This window comes from Tamandua tetradactyla, chromosome 7, assembly GCF_023851605.1.
Source record: "Tamandua tetradactyla isolate mTamTet1 chromosome 7, mTamTet1.pri, whole genome shotgun sequence".
Classification (NCBI taxonomy): Eukaryota; Metazoa; Chordata; class Mammalia; order Pilosa; family Myrmecophagidae; genus Tamandua; species Tamandua tetradactyla.
The window spans coordinates 80,676,684-80,695,297 of NC_135333.1; positions in this window are offsets into that span (position 1 = coordinate 80,676,684).

Sequence of the window (18,614 nt, forward strand, 5' to 3'; positions counted from 1 at the left end):
GAAGAGCTCAATTTTTTTTTTTTTTTTTTTTAGTGTGCAGAGTCCGGGAATCGAACCCGGATCTCCCGAGAGAAAGGTGAGCATTCTACCACTGAACCACCCATGCACCCTAAGAACAAGTTTTATATTTTAAAGTATATATGAAGCTTAAAATGTGAATGACCTCAGGATTAGTAATTCACTGATGGAACATCTCTCATAAGGAAAATATGTTTTAAAAAAGAAAACAGAGAAGGTAAGAAACATTTAGTGGCTGTTTATTGTGTTCTGGACAGTGCACTAAGTACTTTGTGTATGGCATTTTATTTAATTCAATTAATAGAATTTAAATTTATGCATTATTCAGTTATATAAATAGACGCTTATTTGCATTTTATGTGATAATTGCAACAAAGATCAGTAACTTGCTAGAACCCTCATGGCTAGGAAGTGATGAAGCTTGTATTTGAAAAGCAGGTGTGTCAAAATGTCCCACCCCAGTAGTTATCAAAAATAAAAATATCAGGATCAAATAGAAAGTGGAATGTTTGAAAACACAAAAAGAGATGGGGTACCTAAAAACAGCTTCATTTTCTTCATAAAGTTCTGGTGAGGCAGTGCTATGGTTCCCAAAGATCAAAGAGATCATTTGTTTGTTCTCATCGTTCCTTTTCTTTCACATCTTTTGCTTCCGTTTAAATGTATTACGGGTTTGACTGCTCAGAAACATCCCATCAGGAATAAACTAAGAGATGCGGCATGGCAAGACAGAGACAGAGGAAAAGAAAATGAAGTGCTTTGGGTATAGTTGGTGGAGTCCCTGTAACTTCAATATTTGCCATTATCCCAATTAACACCAAGAGTTTGCTTCAGTCCTAGATCACTTAGTACTCTGTAACTTGCTGAGCTCCAGTACACTGACACAGGCCACAGTTAACAGGAAGCCTGTTAACTTTATGCGCTGAGGAACCTGCTGGAGGAATGGCATCTTTATATTTCACTCTTGTGAAACCTTTCTGATCTACACAAGGAAAATAAGGAAGAAAAGGGAGGAGAAGAGAACAAATAAGAGATTAAAAAAAAAAAGAAGAAGAAGAGGAGACAAAAGAAAAGAAAATTCCTCTATAGTCCCAATGCACTTCTATGCCACTAATGTAATGTGGACAAATATTTTAGCAAACTTATCCCCTCATTCTGCTTTATAAGGAAGTTTCTAATTATAATTATACCTGCTTGTTCCTGAAATTTTGTTGAATTGTTTGTGATAATGGGTGAAGAGAAGTTGCTTTATCAGGGAGCAATTAAATTGATCTGTAAAATGAAAGAGAGACAAGATAATATTAGCAAATTGGAATTAGTAGTTCGAGAGAGAGAAAGACTTGTGGTTTGGATGGAAACAAAAAAAAGATTAGTATGGGGAGGAATTATGGAATATTTATATTTGCCTTATATTTTCAATTGCTTCTGTCTCTATCAAGAAATAACTTCTATTAAAAATTCAGAGGCAGGGTGGGCCATGGTGGCTCAGCAGGTAAGAATGCTTGCCTGCCAAGCCCGAGGACCCAGGTTCGATTCCGGGTGCCTGCCCATGTTAAAAAAAAAAAAAAGATAAAAATTCGGAGGCCAACAATTTGCATGGAAATACGAAAAGTTTGTTGTTACATGACCAGGGCAAGGATTGCTGGATTTCAAAAATAAAAATAGAGGAGACCCAGGAATTTCATATGAACAAAAATTACTTTTAGTATAAGTATGTCCCATGAGAGATTGGTAAATATATGTACTAAAACAAAAATCTGTTGTTTATCTTAAATTCAAATGTATCTGTGTGTCCACCATAAATATATGTTGTTTTAAATTGCTAAGTTTGTGACAGTTGGTTACACAGCAAAAGAAAACTAATACATTTTCATTACCAAGACTTGTTTATTTTTTCTTTCTGGCACATTTAAGCCTCCCATTATGCATAATTAATACAGGACTGTGAGACAAAATATGGCAGTGCTAGATATTTATGCATGGTCACCCAAATTGTTTATCTTTACCATAATTTACCAGGAAGTGGCTCTCACTCTCCAAGCTTTCTCTCCATACTTTGTTAGAGAAAAATTTAATTGTATTAGTTAAGTAAAAATGTTGCCAAGGTATCAGGAATTCTGTACTAACACAACTTAGATGGAAGCTCCTTGAGAATATAAGGTCATTGACCCTATCATACAATACATTTCTATAGAGAACCTGATGATTAACAAAATATTCCAGTATATGGCCACAATATTTAATTGTTAGATTTATTTATTATACTGTTACAAATCAATGTGCAAAATCAGTTATTTTATTTTAGAAAAAATAAATACATCTATTAAAAATTTACACATAGGCTGTTTTTACATAAATGACAGAAAATATTGAATGAGAATTAAGTAATTATCCATGAACTAAGGCAAAATAAAACATGACAATTTAAGGCAAATTAGGGCAAAACCCCATTAACTTACATGTGAACTTTTGTTTACATACATAAACTGTGTCTATCATAGACATTTTTAATGGAATCATGATAAGGCATGTATAAGGAAAAAGAACGGTTTCTTACTACTATGTAGAAGAATTACATGCAAGCAGTAAACTGTTCTTTATCTAAAATTTGCAATTGCTTATGTAACTCATTATCTCTTTCTCCTTTGACAAATATCCTTTTAGTGAAATTATTCTCCTTAAGAACAGGTGAAACTGTTAGGTTCTAGTATATGTGAAACCATAAACTAGAAAATACATATATAGTAGCTACCACAAAAGGACTTTTTGCAAGTAGTACATAAGATTTTAATTAAAACTCAATGAATGTATAGGTTAAATGAGTTCTGGGGCATTCGTTTTTTTCTTTAATTCCAAGCTCAATTCTAAAAGAAGTATGTATTCCATCAATAATGAAACCACTTTCATTTTAAGGCTGCAATTAAATTATTGGTCAGTATAGTTTACTTTGTGGCAACCATACTAGCTGTTCATCTCTTTATGGTTGCACTCTGTGGGTAGTTTTATAAAACTATTTTCCTTTATCTAAAGGTCTTCTAATTTTAACTTACTACATAAGCTTGAGGGCCTCCTTTCAATATGAAAGGGTAAAAGCTCACCATTCAGTATCTATGAAGGGAAAAGAGCTTCACTTTAAATCTGCAGGGGATTATTCTTCCCAAATTGAGACAGCTACCCCGTGCCCATAGCTTGTTATCCACGCTTGTCATAGTACTTTCTCCCATATGCTTCTTAAGCTCAGTTCAGGGCACAGATATTACAAAGGAATGGTTATAGTAGCAGCAGTTTAACCCATTCTGCATACTTTCTGATAATCCTACAGTAGCGAGGAAGAAATCTAGGATAGTTCATTCTGCATCATGTATGCGCATATCTGAAGTGAGACTATGTTTCTAGATAGAGCTTCTTGGCTCTATCTCTGTCAACCCATACACAGATTGTGTGTTTCATCATTGCAGTAGTTATCGTACAAGATAAGAAAGAAAGTCTTTTATCCATGTTAGAAAAATGTATTCTCAGCTGATTCTGGTGCATCAAGAGAAAGCTGAAAATATGAAAATAAAATTATATAATTAAAGCCAGTGATAAAATTAGAGTATCATACCCTAATTCCTGGCAATACACTTTTCTTTTCTTTTCCTCTCTCCCTCCCTCCCTCTCTCCCTTCCTTCCTTCTTTCTCTTATCTTCCTCCTTTCTTCCCTTCCTTTCTTCCTTCCTTCTTCTCTTCCCCCCAACTATACCACTGTACTTTCCATATTTAAAGAGAGTACAATAATAGTACAATGTTTTGACTTTATTCTACCTTTCTTTATTCTGGAATATAAATTGGTGTTTAACAATGGAAAAATAATTATTAAGATCCAATTCTTTGAAAAGGACAACAGCAAAAAAAAAATCAATAGGTAACATTGCATTGAATACATTAATGACATTTAACATTTATTGGATGCTTATCATGTGCCACTTTTAAATGCTTTTCTTTTCTCAATTAACAGTTCTATAGAAACAGTAGCTATTATTATTCACATTTTACAGATGAGGAAGGTTGGGTCATACAGAATTTGAATTAACATCCCAAGGTCACAAAACTATACAAGTAAGGACAGCCTAATTCCGGAGTCTGAACTCATAAGTACCTTTATATGTTAAATCTGTTATTCGTATTGTCATTATAATAACACTTGTACTCCATAGGACAAAAATTAGAACAGAAAAGGAATACAAAATCTTTATCTTTATTCTCATTCCAGATTTCCATTTCCATTTCCCCAGGTAACTAATTTGAGCTTTCTTCCAGAAAATTTCCAGGCCTATGTGTGCGTAAACATGAAAATTTATAAAACTCTTTGTGTTGGTTATAGTTAGATCCTCTTCTTATACATTCTTTATTAAACTCAATAAATTGTTGAGATTTCTCTATATCGCACATGTATCTTAGAGTATATTTGAAAATGTATTGCATAATTCACCTGTCAGTAATTACTGAATGAAAGAGAACTAGTATAAATTTACATACCTATTAGTGCACTTGTTCCCATTTCTCTAACTTCTGGCCAACTCTGCATGTTATTAAAACTCTTCATACAAAACACCTAAAAATGTTGAAAATATAACAAAAGGCTTTTAAATGTATAACTTCAAAAGTAGGAAAGTGAAATATGGGAAATTATCTTCATGCAATGATAACTGCCAAGTATGCTACCAAGCAAGCAACCCTAAAAGTCAGAAAGAAAGGACTCACAAAACAAATTAAATGACTTGTGTCCATTTAAAACAGCTCAAAGCAAAGGGGAAGAGCTGAGATGAATTAACACACTTAGGATATAATGCAATAGAACAGAACTGACAACACTCCCTAAATCTTGATGTGTACAATGTTTATAAACCCAAATATATGTATTGGCCTGATGTATGACCTTTCCTTGCTGATGGGTGGTTACAAGTTAAATTGTGAGTTTTCTTGGGAGAGATTCATGGGACCAGAACTGGTATCAACAAATTAAGGCATGCGTGAATATTAAGTGTCTCATACAGATTTAATCTGTATCACTGCATCCTTCTGTCCCTTTCTATATTAAAACATGTGATCTACCTACTTTATGTTGCTAACATATATCACCATTTATTTGCTGCTTAACTGTGAGTTGTCCCATTTATTCTTCTTCTTCATAGCAAAACTGAATATTCACGAACACAGAAAATTCACTTTGCACCAAGAAAAGTCCCCAAATGCAAAATATAGAAACAATGGAACCCAAGATTCTCCCTATACACAGCTCATTATAATACAAGTTGGAAGGTCTTCCTAGAAAGTAGCTTGGCAATATGTAACAGTAGTCTTAAAGCAATATATACAGTTTGACATAAAAAATAACTTCTAGGATTTTATCGTATTTATATAATGAGTCTATGAAAACATATATATGCATGAGTACACTTATATAACAGCATTATTTACTATAAGAAAATTGTTTAAAAAATAAATGCAATAACTACAGGACATTGATCAAATAAAGTGTTTCATCCATAAAATATAAAATTTAAAATGATTTTATGAAAGAAAAAATGCATTGATACATTGGTTAAAAATAGTATTGAGTTGTAAATTTAATATTTTTATTATATATAAAACATAATTATTTATTTTGCTCTGTGGAAGAATATTTTTTAATGTATAAAACCGAAAGAACACTACTTATGCTAAATACACATATCTGTAAAATCAGCAATATATATTAATTAAATAAGTAGATTACCATTAAAATTTCTTAAAATCCCCATTAAATAAAATCAACAATTTAAAAAAGTGAGCCCTTAAATGATAAAAACTTGATGGTAAAGGGCATAAATTTTATTTTATATGTTGAGTTTGATATTTTGAGTTTTTATGTATGTATAACTTAAAGAAGTAATATGAAAAAGGTATAATTTCACTATGGTTATTTCTATCTTTCCCTCTAATTTCATTTGGAATTTAGCACTGGCAAGTTGTAAATTTAAGCATTTTAATATAATATATTTGATTGAAATAATAAAAGAGTACACTAGGGGGAGGAAGAGTTCTTATCAAAAGTCAACTTGAAGTAAATAGGAACTTCATATTTTCAGAAATTAAAAACACAATGATTAAAACACTGCTGATAATTCTGAATTTAAGACTCAGATTAATGTTCCGTCAAAATATCGTCTCATATAAAGTAAAAAACTTCCTCATGGTTAAGTATATCTCCACTCAAAAACAATTCATTTAAATTTCAAGAACAATTTATTTGCCCAAATTTACTTCTGAAATTGAAGAAACTATACCTATATATGATAGTACAAGAAAAAAAACTTTTTTCACATAAAAGCATGCCAAATAATTTAATTAGCAATAGAAAACATTGTGGAAATTTAAGCTAATCCATACCTTGGTATAATTTGACTATAAATCTTAGAATACATGGCTTCTGTGGAACTGATCAAAATATATGAAAAATAGGGCGGGCCACAGTGGCTCAGCAGGCAAGAATGCTTGCCTACCATGCCAGAGGACCCGGGTTCGATTCCCGGTGCCTGCCCGTGTAAAAAAAAAAAAAAAAAAAAAAATATATATATATATATATATATATATATATATATATATATATATATATATGAAAAATAAAAGAAATACACATATATTTTATCATTTCCCTCTCAAATTTTAGTAATAAACAATTATGTTAAAACCAGAAATTAAAGTCATTTAAATTTTTGTGTTTTAAACTTGACTTTACTTTTTCATAAACTATATTAAGTTTATGCAGTGCTATGTAAATAAATATAAAGAATCAGATTTTTTATACATGGACTCTTGATGCATACTGATAAATTTAGTAACTATAAAGTTGAATCAGTCCGTATGCTGCCAATTGTCAGTCTCATTATACCAGTGCTGACATTGAACATTCTCCTCATTTTAGCATTTGTCAATATAATATGGTGAAACTGAGTCTCATAAGTGTTTTTGTTTTAATTGATTTAGTTACTAGATAGTTTAAACAATTTTATTCCATGCATTTTTATCTCCTTCATTGTGGTACTTGCTGTTTATATATATAAAATATATATACATGTATTTTTTTCTCTTTGACTTAGGAAAGAACATTAAGGATTGAGGACATTTCTTTGGTTACCTTATATTAAAATAAATAGTTCACAAATTTAAGTTATGTCATATATACAAATTTTTATTGTAATACTGCTTAACTTTAACTGTATTTCTCTTTCATCTTGAGACTTTTATAGTTTTTAATACATACAATATGTGAGAAAGAGTATCTTCTGATCATCTCCTGTGTAAAGGTAGATCTGTTACAGTGTCTCTTGTTATATTTTACAGTATCTGTGAATATATAATAAACTTTAGAATTATTTATATTTACATTGCCACTTTGATAATTAAAATACATTTACAATGTTTCAAATCATGTGTATATAATGTTACTTTATCCTCTTGCTAAATTGACTCAATTCTTCAAGATTACACAATCTATTTAGAAAAATTCCCAAATAACATGAACAAATGCAGAGAAAAAAGTGAACATTTTAGTATCAAATGCTGTTCTAGAAAATGGGTATTTTCTACTACAGAATTAGGTTTGCAGAGCCAACTTAAAATGGGTTTCTGTCCCTGCCTTATACAATGGACTATTCTCCATTTGATTAATTCTGAAATTTCATTCTCTTCAACAAATGCTCTTTGAGTATTTACTATGTCTTTACATTATGTATATTGAAATTGAATAATGTAAGAAATGTCCTATAGCACTAAGGATTTTATGATATTATTATGGACAAAAAGTCTGATATAGAAGATTAATTTTTGTACATATGTATTTATAAAACCTAGCTGCTTCTACGATAGAATAGGAAACAGCATCATGAACTGAGAAATATTTTGTTTTAAGAGACAACACTAAAATAATCAAAGAATTAGATAGGAATGAATTAACCACTAGTACAACAAAGAATGCCAAAAGAATAAAAATGAGATCTGGCTAAAGTGTACTGGCAATATTTATGGAAGAAGGGGAAATTGAGTGGAGTTTTTAGGAACTGAGATTAGTCTCCTAATGAAAGATACTATTAATAGGTCCTTCGAATATTAGGTTGCCTATAATTTTAAGAAAATCATATCTAGAAGTTTATAGCACAGTGTTGAACTGAAATAGGACTTAACTCACAACTGGAAATCAGGATCGTTAAAAAATGTCACTCTGAAATAGATATTCATGAAGATAAATCATAGGTTTTATTAATCATCTGTACAAATCTTCCCCAATGATGAATACAAAAGAAGTAATTTCTGGATAGTACATGATAATTTGTCTAATCCTGATAAATTTCCTCAGTGCTTTCCTTAAAATGAGACCTCTATTTTAAGTGTAACAAATGTAAAATAAGCTGTAATGTCAGGCAATATAATGCCTTATAAGAGGTAATAATTATTTATGTAAATTTCTTAGCCTATGAGGATTATTGAAGAAAAGAGAAATGAAATTTCAGTTGAAATGACCATTCAAATCCATTTAGAAGTTGTATTCCTATATGGAACATGAAATGCCCGAATAAGACAATGCTTTTTTTTTTTTTAATTATTGCATAATATGACATATATACAAAGAAAAGAAAGAAAAAAGCAATAATTTTCAGGCACTCTTCAACAAATAGTTACAGGACAGATCCCAGAGTTTGTCATGGACTACCATATGATTCTCTCAGATTTTTCCTTCTAGCTGCTCTAGAATATAGGAGGCTAGATGAATAAATATATATTTTTTTTTGCCATTACCATCGATTTTTTTTCTTTTTTTGTGAAAAATAGCATATATACCAAAAAAATCAATAAATTTCAAAGCACAGCACAATTAGTTCTACAGCAGATTTCAGAGTTCGGTATGGGTTACAATTCCACCATTTTAGGTTTTTACTTCTAGCTCGTACAAGATACTAGAGACAAAACAAGTATCAATTTAATGATTCAGCAATCATACTTGTTTGTTAAACTCTGCTGTCCCTGTATAACTCCACCATCACCTTCAATCTTTCTATTCCACTCTTTAGGGGTATTTGGGCTATGGCCATTCTAACTTTTTCATGTTGGAAGGTGCTGTCAATAATATGGGGTAGGGAGGTGGAACTATCTGATGCTCTGGAAAGGCTGAGCCCTCTAAGTTTCAGGACTTACCTGGTCCAGGGACCCATCTGGAGGTTGTAGTTTTCTGGAAAGTTGCCCTAGTGCATAGAACCTTTGTAGAATCTTATATATTGCCCTAGGTATTCTTTAGGGTTGGCTGGAATGGTTTTGGTAGATGTTCAACAAGTTATGATAGGTAGCAAGGTCTAACTGAAACTTGCTTAAGAGCACCGTCCAGAGTAGCCTCTCAACTCTATTTGAACTCTTCCTGCCACCGATACTTTATCAGTTACACTTCTTTTTCCCCTTTTGGTCAGGATGGAATTGTTGATCCCATGGTGCCAGGGACTCATATCCCTCTCCACCAAGAAGATTTTCACCCCTGAATGTCATGTCCCACGTAGCGGGAGGAACAATGATTTTACTTGCAGATTTGGCCTTAGAGAGAATAAGGCCACATCTGAGAAACAAAAGAGGTCCTCCAGAAGTAACTCTTAGGCATACCTATAGGTAGGCTAAGCTTCTCCATTACTGACATAAGCTTTACAAGAGTAAGCCTCAAGATCAAGGGCATGGTCTATTGATTTGGGTATCTCTAATGTTTTACACAGTATCAGGGGATTCCCTGATGGTAAAGTTTAATAGTTCCATATTTTTTCTGCCCTCCCTCAAGGGACTTTTTCCAGTACTTTTTGATTATCTGCTTAATATATTTTAGGATATATCCAGGGATTGCATTAAACTATACAGGATTAAAGGCCCTCATTCTTATTCTGGGCTCCCTGTGTTTCAGTTGTTCAAATGAGCTGTATAGACAGGTTGAATAAGATTATGTGCTACAGAAAATTTAGGTACCAGCAAAATAAACCTTTCTTCCTTTGGTCTTGAAGAGTAGGTCTGGTTCTAAAATATGGACAATGTCCTCCTTACCCCTGTGTTCTAAATTACCCTAATTCTGACCTGATTGGCCTCATTCTTATTTCTAAATACCAGGTGATAGATATATTAAATAAACAGCCTCTCAAAATCCAGAAATAGTAATTACCACTCTGGAGTAAATGTGTCTACTATAAGAACTTACAATCTAGATTCCCGTTTTCTTATAAGATTTTCTAAAGAAGCCCATACAATGATTGTTTTTTTTTTTTTTTGGCTTATTTTGCCTCACCAAATGTCCCTCAGGTTCATTCATATCATTGCATGCTTCACACTTCGTTCCTTTTTGTAGCAGCACAATATTCATCATATGCATGCACATCATTCACCAATCTACTTCTCAGTCAGTGCATCCTTCAGCCATCTACATTCACTAGGCATCATGTATAAAGCCCAAAGTCCACAGTCCATCAGTACCCTCCATTTTAGATAATTTCATTGTTCCCAAGAGAAAGATAACCAATAAGCACACCCTTACCAAATAGGAAATCTAAGCCTCCCCTTAACTCTTTTTTTTAAAATACAGTTTTATTGAGTACACTCACACACCATATAGAAATATATAGTCACGGGCTCATAGTATCATCACATAGTTGTGCATACATCCTCATGATCAATTTTGGAACATTTTCATTACTCCAGAAAGTAAATAAAAATAAAAAATGAAGCTTACCATACCCCTTATCCCTGCCCCACTTATTGACTGATAGTATTGGTGTGGTACATTTGTTAACTGTTAATGAAATAATTTTAAAATATCACTATTAACCATAGTTCATGGTTTGCAATAGGTACATTTTCCCCCATGTATCCATCTATTATTTTTTTAACATTTATTCCTCCTAGTACTTATTCATTTTTAATTTTAGTTTTACTCATCTGTCCATACAGTAGATAAAAGGAACATCAGACACAAGGTTTTCACAATCACACAGTCACATTGAGAAAGCTCTATCATTACACAATCATCTTCAAGAAACACAGCTACTGGAACACAACTGTACAGTTTCAGGCACTTCCCTTTAGCCACTCTAATACACCTTAGACTAAAAAGGGGAAATCTATGCAATGCATAAGAATACCTCCAGGATAACCTCTCAACTCTGAAATCTCTCAGCCACTAGCACTTTATTTTGTCTAATTTCTCTCTTCCCCCTTTCGGTCTTTCTCAATCCCTTCATACTGAGTTCCAACACCTCCCCTTAACTCTTGTCCCTCCCCCATTATTCGCTGATGCGGTACTGCTGATCTTTTTCTGTTAAACATGGCCCGTAGCATGCAATAGCAGTTTTCCCCCTGTAGCCTGGACTTAAACATTCTTTGTAAATGAATCATACCTTGCAAATAAGTTCCTGCAAGAATTTATTTATATTTCTAGTGTTAATCAGTGGGACACAAATGTCTATACAATCCTTTTCAATCATGTTCACCTTCAGTATATTATATTACTTATAGACTCACTAGAGAACTGCCTTCACTTCTATTTCCTTACATTTGAGTTCAACCTCATAGGTAACCTTTCACCCATCTCTAGCTTCTGTGTATCTCTAAGTCCCCTAAATTCTGTATTATCAGCCTCTGATTTTACCTTTACTATGGTCATAAAAGTGGAGTCATACAGCATCTATCCTTTTGTGTAAGACAATGCTTTTTAAGAGATCTTTTCCTATCTAGTTCTAATCATTGTGAGGCGCAAAATCATGTTTATAAGAGCAGAGATGACCTACTGGAGATCAGTGCTTATCTTTTATAACATCCAATTGGGTTATTAATTAGGGATTTCGTGAAAGTAAATATGTTCACATGCATACACGTATTTGGTAAGCATGAATCAGACTTCCCTGAAATCTGCACACAACTGGGCAAAGCAATAAAGCTGATATAATCAATATTTAAAATTGAAGAATAGATCCTAAAATAGGATATATCTCATGCGATCTGGCCTAGAAACAAACAAAACAAAGCACAAAGGACACACATTGTTCTTTTGAGCTTGTCTTAAGATCAACCTCTGGGATAAAAGGTGAGCATTTTCTTAACACATATAGTGGCTTTGTAAATGACAAATTATTTTTTTGTTGCTAAAGACAGCCATTCAAGCCAGAAAACTTAAGAGAACTAATTTTATGATACTTTTCCTTTTAAACCAAAATGATTCCTTGGTATTATTTTTTCTTTATTAGATAAGTTGTGGACTTAAAGCAAATTCATGCAGGAGTCCCACATACCACTCCACCACCAACACCTTGCATTGGTGTGGGATATTTGTTACATTTGATGAAAACACATTTTTATTATTGAACTATTAACTATAGTCAATGGTTTAAGTTAGGGTGCACCATTTGTATACTGCAGTTCCATGGATTTTTAAAATTGGTTTATTCTGTTATCATGTATACACTCTAGCATTTCCCCCTTTTAACCACATTCAGCTCTATGTATCAGTGCTGCAACCACTACCATCTATTACCAAGACATCTCCATCATTCCAAATCAGAACTCTGCTAACTTTCAGCCTTAACATTCCATTTCCTATCCCCAACCCATCCTCTGGACTGTGTGGGGTGGGGATATATGTAACACTATATTCTAGATTCCGATCTATGAATTTGTGAATTTTAGTTATTTCAAATGAGATAATACAATATTTGTTTTTGTATCTGGCTTATTTCACTCAACATCATCAAGGTTCATCTATGTAGCAGGTATCAAGACTTTATTCCTTTTTATGGCTGAATGATATTCTATTGCATGTATATACCACATTTTGTTTATTGATTCATCAGGTGATCAACAGTTCGGCTGTTCTTCAGAAAGTTAAGTATAGAATCACCATATGACTTAGAATCCCACAACTCTGTATATATCTAAAAGATTTGAAAACAGGGACTTGAACAGATATCTGTACTGATGTTCATAGCAGTATTATTCACAATTGCTGAAAGCTGGAAGCAATCTTTGTATTCTTTTGATTGTGTTTTAATTAAAATTTTTTAATCTGTGTATTTAGTTTCCCTCAGGCCAAAATAACTTGAGAACCATAGTGTGTGTGTGTGTGTGTGTATTTGTGTTTGGGTGTGTGTTAAAGAGAGAGTTTGTAGGTGTGTGCTTTTTAAAAAGTCTTCCCAGTAAAATCAGTTAGATTTTGCTTTTTTATTTTTTTTTCACATTTGACAGCTATATACATGAAGATAAGAATCATGATAGGCTGTTGAATAGCTTATCTGTTTGTAGTTTAGCTTCAAATATATGACTCTAAAATTCAGAATAGATATATCACTTGGGGTAGTTCAGATAATTGATTCATAAGTCAGCTACATCAGGCAGGTTTTGATGGTATCTTTATAAATAGGCTGGGGCTTTCAAATGCCTGATGGTATCTCTCATGCTGACATGAAAGGCATTTAGAGGTTGGAATATGCTACCAGTACAACTTGTATTTTAGATACAGTTTATGAGGCCTATTAACTTCCTATAGCACAAGCAACAAAAATATCACTGGAATGTAATAAAGTAAGTAATAATGCAAGAAATGCTTTTACAATTGTTTTAAAGGAGCAATGTGGGATAATGTCTTTTATATTAGATGTTTAGAAATAAAAAGACAAGCAATTTTAAGATGTTTAAAACAAGAACAAAATAGTAATAAACATAGGAGCTTTAGAAAGGCCAGGGATAATATCCACCATTACATAATGCTAAAAGTGGCTTCTCATCTACATGTGAGTAAGACTGAGTCTGCCTTTGCAAAGTGCATTCACCCAGTCTGTATTCATAATTCCAGATGCATACACACACACACACACATCTTTTCTTCATAAAGTTAGGTAAAGGGTTAGAAATTTACATTGTGAGGTATTTTTAAAACAGCTTAGACATACAAGATTCTGCACTAGAATTAGTATATTAAATGAATCTATTTAGTAATTCTAACCAAGGATTCTGTATAGTTCATTTATTTTCAAACTGCTCTTTACTAATAATGAGATTAAGATTTAAAGTTCTCAACTTCTTGCTTTTTGGCCACATGTTTGTTTTCATCCCCTTCCATCCATAAATCCTGTTCATAATAATATAAGCCATCACTGATAAGTTTAACAAGTTCAGATGTAATTTTTGCCTGAGACATGTGGTTGCCTGTTCGATCTCCTCCAGGATGTTATCTCATGTAAGGTGATGTCTGAGTTACAATTAAAATCTTGTTTAAATCCTGATCAGCAATTTTATAATCTGAATCATTATCAGACCGATTAGTAAATGTGTTTTTTCAGCCTTCTGTTTGTTCCATCTCTTCATGAAATAAAAAATTAAGCTCTTCTTATTCCTGTCCCTTTGAAGCATGTAGGTGAACTGATGGCTCAGCAGGTACAGGCACTGATTCCTTTTATTTCATTGGAGATTGACGATGTCTCTTTTTAACTTCTATCAAAGGCTCAGAGTTCAAGTCAGGCAAACTGGTAGACAAACCTCTAGACATTGCTTGAAGATTACTTGTTGCAGAATTTTTTTTTTATTCAGTGGACTTCCACCTCTAATAGGTAGTTGTGGATATACTCCTCATTCATTCCCAAAGTTTCAACATCCTTCTTTTGAACTTTTGAAGGAAAATGGCTTTACACAACAAGGTACCACAAGTATCACCAAAGATAGTTAAGTGAGAGAAAATGCTTGGGAATTGGCCGGTCTCAAGAAATGAATACCCGCTCTGGTTTCTGGTCCTTTTTCCTCAAAGATCACTTTAATATATTAAAAAAAGTATGTATGAGGAATTTAGACAACTTCTTTGGGAAGATCCAAAAGAAAATGACAGGTATGGATTAGCATGTTTGTTCAGATTTTATAGTTATGGACTGGAAAAAAAATTCAGACAATAAATGTTTAAGGATTTCCAAGAAGAAACCCAAAAAGACTACAAATATGGTCAGTTCTATGGACTAGAAAAGTTTTGGGCTTATCTAAAATATTTTCAATCTACGATGCAATTGGTTGACCCAAAACTTCAGGAATACCTCTGTAGTTTTAAGAAGTTAGAAGACTTCTGCGTTGATTCGTTAGTGAAGAATTCAGAAGAAAAAGACATTCAAATAGACTCTTATGGAAGTTGTTTGCTTTTGAAATCAACATTTACATCAGTATTTATTTGGGAAAAATCTGATGCTTAGTTTGGGTATCAGAAAAAGGAGGAAGAGAAGTGGGTAGCACTTTTCCTAGCAAGATAGTTTCTAAAAGTGTTTTCCCTGATTGTGCAAACGAGGGTAGTTTGGGGGACCTTTTGCAGATAGCTTCTAGTTATGTATTTTGGTTTCAGTGTTTCTTTTCCAAAGCCATTGATTACAAGAACAACAATCCTTAATATAAACAAAAACAGCTCAAGGAATGGATGACATTTCAGTTCATACTTCTTAAAGAAGATATGATCTCTTGTATTAATCTCTTCTTTAGAGCTTTCTTAAGGAATCCAATTACCCCACTATCAACTTATATTCGAGCCTATTAAAAACAAAGAAAGATTACATACATATTTTTAAATTCAGAAAAAATAGCAAATGATGCATTTACTTTTCTTTTAGATATGTAGAGTTTAAAAGGAACTTTTTTATGCAAAAGTAAATATATATAAACAGATTGCAGTTAATGCAGTACATGCATTTTGGATGCTGGGTTCTGCTCCCCTCTCCACTTTTGCGCCCAGACATACCTCATGCTTTCCACAGTGATTGTGATATTGATGTGAAGTTTTCTGAATCAGCACCAGCTGGTTACATATTAGGAGAGATTTACTTTTGTGATTTTTCATGAACTTGCACAATTAATTGAAAACTAGCTTGAGATCAATTGAAATATTGTCCTAAATTAATTAGATCTTTTTGAACTCATCTGCTATTTATACATCTGCATCACAAGCAGTCAGATCATCCTCAATTTAAAAGGAGCATTTGGTTTTTCTTTTTCGTTTCTTTAAACTTTATGCTTATAGAATGTTTGAAGACTTACATAGTAAATTGATTTCTAATTTTTATTGCTTTTGCAACTGATGTAAAAGGTAGTTTCAGTACTGGTGGGACTTTTAGAAAATAAAGCATTTATCCTGAATTATTTGAATTGGTTTTTTGTTTGTTTAGAATGTAGTTGAAAAGTTGTAATGCCAAATTCTGTTATTAAAAGACTGTTGTAGTTTGTGTAATGTTTCAGTTATAAACTTATAACCATTTTTAGTTGGCACATGATTCACATATATTTTCTTATATTGTCAGAAGCAGCAAATTTCAATACACTAAATTAATTTATTTTCTTTTTGAATAAAGTGATGTCTTTTTCTTATAAATGATAACATTGAAATTCATCCTTGAGGGAAAAAAAATGACAACCTTGGGCACCAAGTCTCTATCGAGCTGCCTCGGTAGACAGCACTTTGCCCGTGTTGTTGTCACTCATGCTGGAGGAAGGAAGGACATTCTGCTCCACGCCACTGGGAGAGGTCTCTTGAAATCTTGCTCCTGGCTTCCTCTGGACTTCAGCCCATGTTCCTTTTCCCTTTACTGGTTTGCTTTGCCTGTAATGAATCTTTGCTGGAAGTACAACTGTATGCTGAATCCTTCTAACCAATCACCGAACCTGGGAGTGGTCTTGAGGAGCTCAGGCGCAGATTTAAACCCCAATTACAGGCAGGGATTGCCAGATTGGATAAACCAAATGAGGCCCAATGATATGCCCGATTTGAATACAAAAACCCAAATAAGTTAAATTTGCAATTATGAATTCATCAACGAGAACAGACTGCACATTCTTTTCAAGTTCCTAGAAAACATTTACCAAGGTAGACCATATTCTGGACCATGAACAGTGTTAATATAATTTAAAGTATTTAGTCGTAAAAGTATGTTTCCTAGCCACAATAGAATTAAATTAGGAATTAATGACGGCAAGGTATCTGGAAACTACCCAAATACATGGAAACAAAACAGCACAATTCTAAATAACCCATGAGTAAAATAAGAAATCAAAGGTGAGAATTAGAAAGGATTTAGAGTTAAATGAAAATGAAATCAAAGCATTGAATAATTGTAGGAAGTAGGTTAAATAATTTGTTAAAATTCATTGAACTGTATATGTAAAATCTATGCATTTTGTTATAGATGAATAATCTTAGCTAAAATTTTAAAGAAGTTATTCATTTTTTCTGCTCTTGAAGAAAATTAAAAAGAGAAAATCATCTTTAAAATTGAAAATTAATAAATTCTGTTATGAAATTTGGGACTTGATTTAGATTGAAGAATAAAATATCTTTATTCCTATTTATCCGAGCTATATATATATATATATATATATATATATATATATATATATATATACCCTAAAATGCCCCCTTATAACTGCATTCAAGTATTTAATTCAATGGTGTTAATGAATCACACACATTATGAATCAACTTCAGAATGTTGTGATACCATCACCACCATCCAATATCAAAACTTCATGTTAGGTAGTTTGCAAAGAAATTTAAGAAACTATGAATGTTTCCTATGATTTAACTTACTTTTCTGAACAGAGGGACTGAAATATGTACTTTTTTTTCTTTCTAAAATACCCTGAATCATGTTCAAGGTGTAAAATTCTATCTCCATGTAATCCCAGGATAGGGATTTTTGTTTCTATTATAGGTTTCTAGGTTTATATTCCAGGAATATGTATTATTGTAGATTAGCTTCTAATCTTTATCCCTGCAATTTCTATTTATGTTTATGATATGTTTTTAATATTTTTTCATTCCTTTTTCCTTTGTGTTCTTAACAGTCTTCTCTGGTTTTAAGTTATAACTAGTTTAAAATACCTAGTTATTCTATTGATTTTCAGTAATGCCAATTCAACTCTTCACTGCCTCAAATCTTTATTTCAAAGTCTCCTCTAGACTTTTTGCTTTGCTCTTCATTTAAAGAATATAACCAATTTCCTTTTCACTTCAAACTTTATGATGGCCTTTTGTTTTCTCTTCCCTTCTAATTCGTAAAAGAGATGTGGCTCCCAGCACAGACAATAATTCACCTTTGACCTAGATGAAATATATTAGCATAATTCACCTTTGACCTAGATGAAATATATTAGCTATCTCAAAGTGTGTGAAATAATATACTATTCATGTATAGTTCTTGATTATTTAACAAATATTTCCTAAGGCAAAAGAGTTATAGTTGAATATATACTTCCCCATTTCAGATTAATAATGCTAATTTCTTGTATTTAAGAATCTTTTCAAAAACCTCTTCTTATGTATATTAGTTTATTGGAAGGAGTGCTTTGTTTGCTTTTATGTTCCTTGATCCTTACAAAAGGAAATATTTCTTATGGTCTGGTTTGCCAATATGTGATGCACATGGTTTACCCTTATTTCATTATCCTTTCAATTATTATTTTATGGAGGGATAGCATAGCTCTCTCAAATTTCATACTGGAAGTCTGGTTCATGTGTCTTGTTTCAGCATAATTTCTTGGCATAAACA